The sequence below is a fragment of the Chaetura pelagica genome, unplaced genomic scaffold (genome assembly GCF_000747805.2).
Source record: "Chaetura pelagica isolate M959 unplaced genomic scaffold, ChaPel_1.0 scaffold787, whole genome shotgun sequence".
NCBI classification, from domain to species: Eukaryota; Metazoa; Chordata; class Aves; order Apodiformes; family Apodidae; genus Chaetura; species Chaetura pelagica.
Genome location: NW_009953973.1, coordinates 227,900 through 239,259, shown reverse-complemented (window position 1 = coordinate 239,259; position 11,360 = coordinate 227,900).

Below are 11,360 nucleotides of genomic sequence, written 5' to 3'. Positions count from 1 at the left end.
AAATAGCCCATTCCATTTGGCTCTTATGGGAAGTACAGTACAAAAAATTATGCCAAAATTAAAGATATTCAGAAAAGCTTGCTTTTAAATTTTTTTTAAATTATTTTTTTCCCAACTAAACAAAGCGTTTCACAAACAGCAAGACATAAGGGTTTTGAAGATATCTGCAAAGTCAGAATTATCAGCATTGTAATTTGTAGTGAGTTACCTAATCAGACAGGGTAGTGAGCTCCTTTCATTACTAGGGACTAATGAACTTTACATAGTTTCTGTGATGTATTAAGTACTAATGGGCTTGCATATAGCACCTTCTCCTTTTGCCCACCTGATTATTCTTTTAAAATATAGTTATTATAGAGAACTATAAAGAATTCCCTTTTGTTCAGCAGTTAATGCAAAGCTTGACAAATTCACCTTATATTTAATTAGCCAGTGAAGACTGAGTGAGTCTACAATTGTGGGCAGTTTGTATTGGTTTCACATGTGAAAAGTGTAGTTGTAATTCTGTTTTCCCCGGCTTTCTGAGGATTTGGTTTTGTTTTGTTTTGTTTCCTAATATGCTTGGAAGGCACATGTTGACAAATCAGCAAAATATGACAGTCTTGTTAGCTTTTCAAGTAATTTCCCAACTGGTAGATTCAGTTAATTGGAGTGGTGGGCTTGAAGTTGTTTGCTGCTGCTAATTTCACACTATTTGAAGTGTGTTACATGCATGGGGATTCCTGAACTTCCCTCCACTTTGAGTGCTCAGCAAGAAATGGATCTACTCCTTGTCCCATGTAACTGCAGCAAGTACTTACCTGCTGCATAAGGCTTAGATAACTTCCAGCATTTTTTGCACTAGAAAGAGAGAGAACCTCATCTCAGGCAGAACCCTATGAACCACAGTTGGAGAGGCTTTGAAACAGGGAAAAAACCAGCAAGTATTACAAACAGTGAATAAGGTAGGCAGGCAAGGGAAAGGCTGGAAGGAAAGGCCAAAAACGTGGTCTAGCTCTTTTCTTTGATTGTGGTAGAAATTGAAGTCTGTAGCTTTATGCTGGCACAAGGTAGAAAAAAAGTTTGGTGCAGGTTTCAAGAGTAGCAAGGACACAATCTTTGTTGTGGATAAATGAGTGAATTATCATTATTCAGTTCGAAGTTCCCATGAAGAAGACTGTTTTATGCATTAGGGAGAAGGAATATGAAGGGTCCATTAGACAAGCATATTTCTGATTGCCTGAATCTATTGCAAGGGTATGGTAGGATTTACAGCTACTCCAGAGCTCCAAAATGGTGACTCCATTTGACTCCTTTTACTTTTCCATTACCTTTCTCTGCATTTCCCTTTCTTCTGAATTTTAACCTGCCATCTGATAACACAACTGTTTTTTCTTTTCTCTTTTGTATACTTTCTTGCATCAGATTTCTAGATCTTTTCCATTCCTTCCTACATTTATTCTTGCACTTCCTTAGAGTGCTAGAAAGAGTTGGGGAAGTAGTATACATGAAGATCTCTTTTCTGTAGAGAAATATTTTTTTCTGAAACACTGCTATGCTGATTTTCATGGAAGAGTAATAATGTGAATTAAATGTTGTTGTTTTTGTCACTCAAAACAAGAGCTATTTCAAAATGTCTTTTGAAAAACCTAATCTGACACATAGTGTAAACAGAAGTAGCAGCTGGAATAAATCCTGCTGTGGTTGGGTCATTTGCATCCCCAAAAGGAGTACAGGTCAGTGCAACTGCAGCAGCTGCTGCTGTGTCAGTTGCATTCATATTGCTGCATGAAATCCAACTGTGGAAAAATCTAAGAAAAACTCCAAACTCCATAAGCACCTCAAACTGCACACCAAGCTGCAACACAAGTCGCGTGGATCAAATATTTTCGCCTGGCAGAGGAATGCAGCAATCTCATGAAAGCTGTTAATACTGACAATGCACTAATCTCTCGGTGGGAATCTTCCTTCTATGCCCAGGCCAGGCCAGACATCTGAGTATGGAGAACAGGTTCTCAAAAGGAAGTGGGGAAATGGGGGCTTTTTACATCTCACTATGAGAAAATTACAAACCATGAGGGTTGGTTTTTGTTCAATTACAGGTCAGTTACTGTTGCTTGAAGTTTCTAAATTTCTTCTCAGATCAAATTAAGTCATTTGTGGTACACTGTACTTCAGTGTTTGGTAGAGTGGGCTTGCATGGAAGGGTGGTAGTTCACAGCTGAGGAGGGGTGGTTTGATCTCAGCCATTCATGTGGTTTTGAAAAATTACACTTCTATTGAATGTGAGGGTTTGTTTTAAAACTGTTTAGTGTCACATATAACAAAGAAAAATGGCCATGGGTAGAGGAAAAACTAAGAAGAGCACGAATTTGTTTTCCTTAAAAAAGCAGGACAGCAGGCATTAAGGACAAACTATGCCTTGTGATCATACCCTTGGTGGCTGACACTGCAGGAGGCTTTTTAGGCAGGGCTGGAGCTGTGCTTTTTGGGTGGCTATCCTGCTGGAAGAGTTCATCTGCTTGCCTTCCTGGAAGGGCAGAGCAGGAAGCCAGGTGCCCTCTGGCAGTCTGCAGCTTTTGGGATCTGCTTTCTTTGCTGCTGCCTGAAGCCAGCACCAGCCTGGACTCCTTCCTCATACGTGCGATGGATGAGAAAACAGGATGATATTGCAGACAGAGGAGTAGAGGGAGAACCAGGATACTTTTGTGTCATTCTTTCAACAGTCTTTTATAAGTGTTTTCTTTAAACTCCCTGCACAATTTCGGGGGAAAAAATGAAACTTCTGTCTTTCTTCCTCTGTAAGGCATCATTCATGAATAATACCTCCCAGTTTTGCAGAGCTGTCAGGCAATGTCTTGAGTATTTGTAAAGTCTGCAGAAACTTTAGGTGCTGTAGACCACCTGAAAATGAAGTGCTTAGAGCTAACAGGAAGACAATTGCCTCACTGGCATAAAAGGAAGGTTACAAACTGAATTTAGGAATAATTTGTTTGGGGACTGAACTGGTTTCATATTTTCTTTCCTGTATGAATGTTGAGTGTGTTAGATTATAAAATTTAAGAGGCCTCTGTCTGCACAGAGGGGAACTGGAGCAGATTTTGGGATACTTCAGAGTGCTCTGAAGTCTGTATTACTGGAAGCACAATGAAACATAGCAGTATAAAGAGCAAAATAATTCACCTAGGGATGAATAAGAATTTTGTCTTTGAGGTCAACAGTTGGAAACAACCAAGAGGAAAGAAAGTCCTGTGTGGCTGTGTTAATCACAAAATGACTTGGGCAACAATAACCCTTCCCAGCCCCCTAGAACTATAACCATGATACATCAGGCAGAATTTCTCCAAAAAAACTGATCAAGTATTTAAGCCATCTGTAAATCCTTAGTGAGAGTGTGTCTGCAACTGTAGTATGGAGGAAAGATGAAATGCAAGTGGAAGAAGTGTAGAGAAATGCCTGTAAGGTGAGACGTTAGGAGACTGGAGCTACTGTTATATGAAAGAACTAAAAGATTGTGCCTCAATTAGTCAGGGAAAATAAAGCCTGAGAAAGATACCGCTTCTCCTTTTAAATACCATAGATCAAGAAGGCAGAAGAGATGAAGAAAAAAAAAATAAAATAAAAACGCTGGTCCAAAATAAATGGCTATACATTTATTTCAGCTGGAAATTAAGAGGAGGAAGAGTGAGATTCTGAACGACCTTTTTACTGGGACACTGGAAGCTGTGTAACTGATTTTTGGATGTGTGACCAGTCTACAATAGTAGGGACTGACGTCAGGGATCAGGGGATCCCTCACAGGCCTCTGATTCAGAGCTCCACTGACCTGGAAAAGAGTGACAGGCTCCACGTGGCAGTTCCTGCAGCCAGAGCCCAGCTTCTAGGCATGGGGGCTGTGGTTGGTTCCCTTCCTATGGCATGCTCTGTTTCTCAAACTTCTCCTCACGCCAAAGTTCTAATTGTCTTTTGTTTTCCTCCCCTTTTAAAGGTTCCTGTGGCTCCCTGCTCCACAAAACATTTAAAGCTACATTTAAAGCCTGTTATTTCGAACATCCATGGGGCTGAAATAGTTGGAAAATCAACTGTGATTGTTTTTTAGGTGAGAAAAATGGTCTCCCATTTTGAATCTATATTGTGATAAGACATGTGCAGGTCAAAGGCTGAAAGACAACAAAAGCCATTGGCAATAAAAAACATCTGCTTTCCTAGTAAAATGCTTTAGATTTTATTTAGTGAAACCACATCCAGTCAAACCACAACTTAGGTAAGAGTAACCAGGAGTGAAAAAGTTAAATGGTAGGTTTGCAGTCTCAGAAAGGTACCCTTTCTCCAGAAATAAACCCAGCATTGCTCCTGCATTAATGACTTGTTTAGTCTGGATGTCAATCTGCACTTAGAAAAAAAAAGAAAAAAAAAAAAACATAGAAAAAAAAAAGAAAAAAAAAAAAGAGACAGAGAGGGGAAAAAAAAGGTAATGATAGATAATTATATCTGAGTGTGTCTGAGCCAGATCAGATGTAGAGACAGTCTGATGTAACTTGGGTGTTGGGACTACTGTGTAATTTACTTTTTCTGCTTTTAGAATCTGCAAACTAGAGAGCTTGCCAGAAGCTTTCTCAGTGTAGGGATTGTGAGTTATGGATTCAATGGAAACTTCATTGCTGTTTTGTCTTGAAAATGGTCACATCCACAGGTGCAGTATTTACATCTCAGCAGACTGTATCCAGCATGAGAGAGCTGAGGCTACTCTAGAGATTGCTTCAAGTGGGTTACACTGGGCTTTCTCTTCTGCTTTTGTCCAAAAGCTGCAGGACATTTGCAAAAGAAACCCACAACATACAACAACAAAAAACAAACAAACAAACAAACAAAAACCAAACAAACAAAGAACCCCACAACAACAAAACAGAAAAAAAAATATTAATCAGTTCAAATAAAAAGTTTGCAAAAATCTGCTAGTTCCTTAGGTCTGCTCTTTCCAAATGTGATTGCACTATTTAGTAGGATACTGCTCTGTATTTTCTATATGATAAAGCAAACAATATATTTTTAAATCCCCATTCTGTTTGGCTAGCATGAATACAAAACTTCCTATCCAAAGCATAACTTTACTTTATTTCTAAGAAAAATTCATATTGGAATTATCTGTGCTTATTTTATTTCAGGGCTATTTTGGAGTAGCTGCTGATCCTGTATTATCATAGGGGTAGGATTTGTCCTATTTGTTCTGCTTGAGCTCCATAGTCTGTCTCACAGTCATTCATTCAGGAAACCCATATCAGGAGAGATGAGCAAGTCCTGTCTCTGGCCATGCTGATAAAATAATGCTGCTTCATTTCTACCATCCTGAAGCCTCCTCCATTGATAACCCCAGGCTTCTGGTAGAGCACAAGCTGTTTCTGTCCTGCCTCTGCTTTACCAATTGACCTTTTTTTTAGACCCAAGTCTTGGGAAGAGTCACTCTCCTCTAGTGAGCACCAAAGCTCTCTGTGGGATCCAACCAGCAGAAGAGCACGAGCAGGTACTTCTGCTGGGGAGTTTAGAAGCAGCAAAGAGAAGGCAGGTGAAGAGATTATTGCAGCTGAGACAGCTTGAAGTATGTTTGCTGAGACATGGCAGATGTGGTATCATGGGGAGAAATGGTGAACCAGAGAGAAGGATGGAATGATGGATCATGCACGAGGGAGAGAAAGCTGTCGGAGTAACAGTGGCTGCTGGATGATGGCAAAGGAGACAATGTGGAGGAATAAGTAAACAGACATAAAAGAGAATGGATAAAAGTACATGGCAGTGATGTCTAATTTCTGGAGAAGAGTTGTACTGAATCAAATAAGCTTGTCTGCAATGGTCTAGTGTTGTGTATGTGAGACAGTTTTTGTTCAGGGATGATGGCAATAATATCCCAACCTTCTATGTGGTCTTTTTGATATTAAAGTATTTTCCAAAGGAAATTTGTACTGTTATGTTGATTCTGCAGCTAGAGAAATACTGGCTCTGTATGTCTATGAGAGAGAAGGGAAGAAAGAAAGAGAGAAAAAACAGAGAAGGAGAACTGTGGAAAAATAAGCAAGAAAAAGATAGCAAGTATGACCTAGGGTGGGATATAAAAATAGCAGGTACATGTTCATAGTATGTGCATGTGTTTTGCTCTAGAGAGTAGATAAATTGGGTTGAATTTCTTGATGCCTAAAGGGAGGATGGAACAGAGAAAAGTTACTTAGATTATAAATTCTTCTCAGTTTTCCCAGCTCAATCGTGGTGTTGAATAAATGCATGTGACAGTGGAATCAGTCTGCGAATCCACACAGGAGAGCTATGGGTACACAACAGACTTGAATAGTTCAAGATTTCTAGTGTTCAAGATTGCAAAGGTACATTTCTATGTAGAAACAGGGCATGGATTTGAAACCAAACCATTTTATAAAACTTGTTAAATAGCCCATGGTTGCAAGAGAGATGCATTCCTTGGCACTTTTTGTCTCATCAGGGTGTTAACTCTGAAGGCTAATGACTGTATTTCACTATCAACAGCCAGAGTTTCAGGATTGATTTTTTTAACAGGTGGGATGGGAGTAGAAGTCCTGTTCTTCCCAGGTAGTAACTTGGTAGATACTGCAAATGAGTAAAATGGTACTTGGCAGAAACTGTAAAACAAAGGAGAAATCCAAGTGAAAAGGATGAAGCATTGTTCTAATAATAAACTTGTTTCCCTCTGATTGATGTTCAGAAGTCACAACAAGGTGTTTGAATTCAACATAAATTTTGTTTCTTTGCAGATAATTCTAAAGGCTGGACTCAGACTCTTCATTTATTTCTGCACCTGCTGTTAATATAAAAGAGGAATCAGCTGTAGGCATAGGCTAGAATGAAGCTTTACACTTAAACTCACAGCTGAGATTGCTAGTTCCATCAAATAATTTACCAGTGATGGGGCAGTATAATTTCTCATTAACTGTGCAAACCATGTTAGGGAAAAGTCTGCTTGTTATTAGTGGTTGGAAAAGTTGAGAAAGAGAAGAAAGAAGGCTGCAAGAGAGAGATATATGGGGCAAAGTGGGCATCCCTGTTGTGACAGTAGCAGTGTAAGGTCTGTGCTACATGCCAGCCAGGTGCACAGCACATGGTGAAGGATTAAAAGATAAGTCAGTATTAACTTTTCCTTTTGCATTTTTCTTTAATCTGTTACATATAAAGCAACTTTAATTCATATAAAGTTTGGAATTTCTGTGTTCCAGTTGAACAGAGAATGAAAATAAATAATTTGTCTCTAGCAGAGAGCAAATTATAACAATGTTCTCCTGTCATCGATTAACTCTAGATTTCATTATTAAAACAAAAAATAAAATTACAAAAATTCCAATAAGTCTATTAATTTTTCTTGCAATGGCTATTCCAATAGTATCAGGTAACAACGGTGGTGTTGCCTACCATGACAACTGTTACATCATTTTCTGTTTGTGTTTCATTACTAAGAGGAGGCCTTGGTTCCAAGCCAGGATTCTGTTGTGCTGAACATGATTCTTTGTATCAAAGACCTTACTGTGTTCATGGTGCTTTAGATTTATAATGTAGCATCCTGCTCAAGAGAGCCGCTGTTGGAGTTTTAGTATATCTAGAGGACAGATTCTCTGGAGAGGGGTGCTCCACATTAGCAAAAGGAACTTTAGCCTAAACAGTTATTTCCTTTTCTGAACACCCTTTAAAGAAAACAAATAAATATCTGATCTTTGTGCTGAATATGACAGCACAAAATTATAGATGGTTTCATAAAATTTTCTTTAGTTTCTTTCACAGGAAACAAATCTGAGTACAATTATAATATTTCCTGTTGTGCATTTTCACTAGCTTTTTCTTTTTCCCCCTTTCTTTTAAAAATAAATGTATTTTTGGGTTTTTTTAATCACAATTTAATATGTAGCAATATGTCTACCTAGAAGTTTTGAAATAAAAAATGTTCTACCATTGCACATGAAGTATCTTCTTTACACAAAGAATTGCAGGTTTTTTTCCTGAAAAATGATACTGAAAATTTTGCATAGCTTTGTGTGTTTTTAAAAGGAAAAAATTGCCAGGAAAAGACATGGTATTCACAGCTTTATTAGTGTACCCATTATCATGCATCACACAGCCTAGCACTTCTAGAGAAACTTTTAGTATTTATAGTTCCACAGAACCTCTCAGCTGTCACTTTGCAGAGCAGAAAGTGACATAAGGAGAGCTGAACAAACTACTGAAAGAAAACAATGAATTTATTTACTCTTTTTTTTTTTTTTTTTTTTCCCCTTTTTTTTCCTTTTATCATTTATTTTTGAACAGACTTGGACTACTTAAAAAATGGAAATTTTAAAAAAAAAAAAAAAAAAAAAAAAAAAAAAGTTGTTTTGATTTGTTGAACAAGTTGCAGTTCATTTTAGATCTCACACTGTTTCTTCTGCATCTGGACTAGGTGATTCCCAAAAACACTCTCAAGATGGCTGCTAGCACGTGTTTGCATGTTATCAACACTTGCAGTTACATTCTTGTGGAAAATAGGGGTCTTGTATGAGTGTTTGTTAGAATTACAGAAAATGGCTTTAAACAAATTTACTCCTTGCATGTGTACTATGTTAGAGAACAATCCGTTGTAAAAGGATTCCCTTATGAAATAGGGTTCTCTAAAGGTTTATGGAATAAGTTTTTAGGAAACAATGTCTTTTCTGCAGGTTTCTAATATATATATTCTATGTGATAGCAATTCAGTAGCTGAATAATAATTAATATATTCTGTAAGATCATTCAGCAGAAAACCTCTGGGGTAAAAAAAAAATTAAAAAATCAACAACTATTTTTAACTTCTACATGACTTTTCCTTAAAGGACTTAATTTGAGGCTGTATTTACTCAGTTCTAGAGCTTGGGTTTTAGCTGCATTTATCCTTTCACTCCCCCTGCCCCACCTTTCCACAGGTTGCCTTCTCTGTGTTTCGCTGTGGCTCTTCTTGCCTCACCCACGTTCAGGTGGTTGGTTCTGTCTGTTCCTCTTCTGCTGTCATCCTACATTTTCCTAAACTCCCTTTCCCCATTATCTGTCTTATTTGTTATTTATTTCAAGGAATTGATCATACATCATAGAGGGGACTCTTAAGATACAAGGATGATGAGTGAGATAAGAGGATTTACCCAGCAAAAGAGTGGGACCAGATAAAAGATGAGTCACTGTCAGTCTTAAAATATAGCAGACAGAATTGGGAAAGAACAGGCATTTGGTTTTCAGCTGCATTTAATATCAAGCAACCATTGTTATAACTTGATTTTACTTTTTCCCCACAATGTTTTCCTTCATGTATTTTGATAAAGATTGCCAAATTATTGCCAAGCAGGTTTATTTGCTGCTTTCAAACCAGGCCTTTTCCTGTAATTATGGTGCATGCTGGACCTCCTGGTGGCTTCAGTGGGCACTCTGACTTCCCAACTCTTGTGAAATCATGTTTACCTGTGCAAATATAACCAAAGACTTCTGCTCATCCTTGCACTGACATAGTGCAAGTGGATCCATCAGAGTATTTTAATTTGTGTTTATTTGTGTTCCAGAGTTTTAAAAATCCTTCTTTGGGATGATGTAGCAAACCTCAGTGTTCTACATTGTCAAAAAATCCTATTTGAGTGGGTGAGACTTCTCTAGTAAATGACTTTGCCACGGCTGTATGGTTATTCACCAAGGTGACATCAGTGACATCATTGCTTGGTGGCAATGGAAACTGTCACGAGCTGAGGGAGGAGCAAAAACTCAGATTGACTGGTACATTGGGGAATGATCAAATGTGATTAATCACTGATATGTCCCCAGGTGTCAAGATGTCCAGCAAGGATATTTGACTTATCTGCAAATCTGTATATTTTAAATATAAATATGTACAGAGTTTGAAAATTATTTTTTACTGCCATCTAACTTCCCTTCTGTAATTGCTTTTGCTTGCCCAGCCAAGAAGCAGGTGACCAATCAGGTAGGAATTGCCAAAGGCTATGGAATAATAATCAAATGAATTGTTTGTAAATAACCCTTAACCTGAAAGCTGCCTGATTTCTTACAAATCAAAATGTATTTTCCCTGGTTTACTGAATGTACACATACATATTTATAAAAGCACAATTCACATTCCTTGTATAAATACACAGATACCCAGTTTCAGGCCGTGATATTTGAACAACTGCAGTACAGATGAACGACAATTGAGGAATTTAGCATAGATTAGCATTATCAAACAAGATTTCTACAATTACAAATCAATGACATAAAGTTTCAGTAATTTACTCTCGATGTTGACAGAACAATTTGGGACTAATCTGTCTAAAGGAGTGTCTTGCAGGTTTTCAGGTGAATAGTTTTGTTGGGGTTTTTTTTTGTCAGTCATTTCAGTCTGATTATGTCTTTCAATTTAAACTTCTAGGAAAACATTTTCTAACAAGAAGTTGCTAAGCAAATAGGCTGCAACAACAAAACACAATTCACTGAAGTTCTGTTTCCATTAGCTAAGCTTTTGCTCAGAGAATTAAAATATTTGCTGGATCTCTAGTTATCCTGCTGCAGTTAAGAGAGAAAAGCTTTATATGTAAAACAGGTAAATAATGGTTTGACTTAGCGAAATAAAAGCACCTCACACGAATAGAGACATGAAATCGAAGTTATGAAACTGTTTTGATCAAGTCAAACACACTAAAAGAAAATGGATCACAGAAGCAGACACAGTTTTCTGTTTTATTTCAGGATTTTTAGGCAACAGCAGGTTGCAGATGAAAACAGTTCAGCAAAACTTGTCCTCTGCGAATTTTTTTGTTTTGTTATGTGAGGGGGTTGTTTGTTTGTTTTATTAGAGTCTTTGACCTGTTCTGGCATTTTAAACTCATTGCAAACTCTGTGGATTGTTTCAAAACATTCACCTGGCTGAAAATACATTTTAATTTGAAAGCACTGTCATTTGGAGAGGAGTATCTTGCTTTCCAGACTCCCAAAGCCAAAGTGATACACAAAGACTCCAACTTTTCCTGGAGTTAGCGTGTATGCTAGCATGAAAAAAAGTCCTGAAATGCTACATATGAAATGCTTGATCGATATAAAATAAGATCCCCAAAGCGGAAGTTTATATTGTTTTCAAAGCAGGAGTCGAAATCGAACCAGCCGAGCCTATTTCTGAACGGATATAGGAAGACTGTGGCAGTTTGATGGGAATTCCCGCAGCCGTCTGGGATCGCGGACCCGCTGTCGCAGCCCCGGGAGTCACACCGGCCGGCGCGGAGGTTTGCTCGCCCGAAAGAAAACAGAATCCCCCGCTTTTCGCACGCCCCGCTGCCAAAAGCAAAAGAAACCGCTTTTCCGCGAGTGTCCGCAACGGCTCCCGCGGTCCC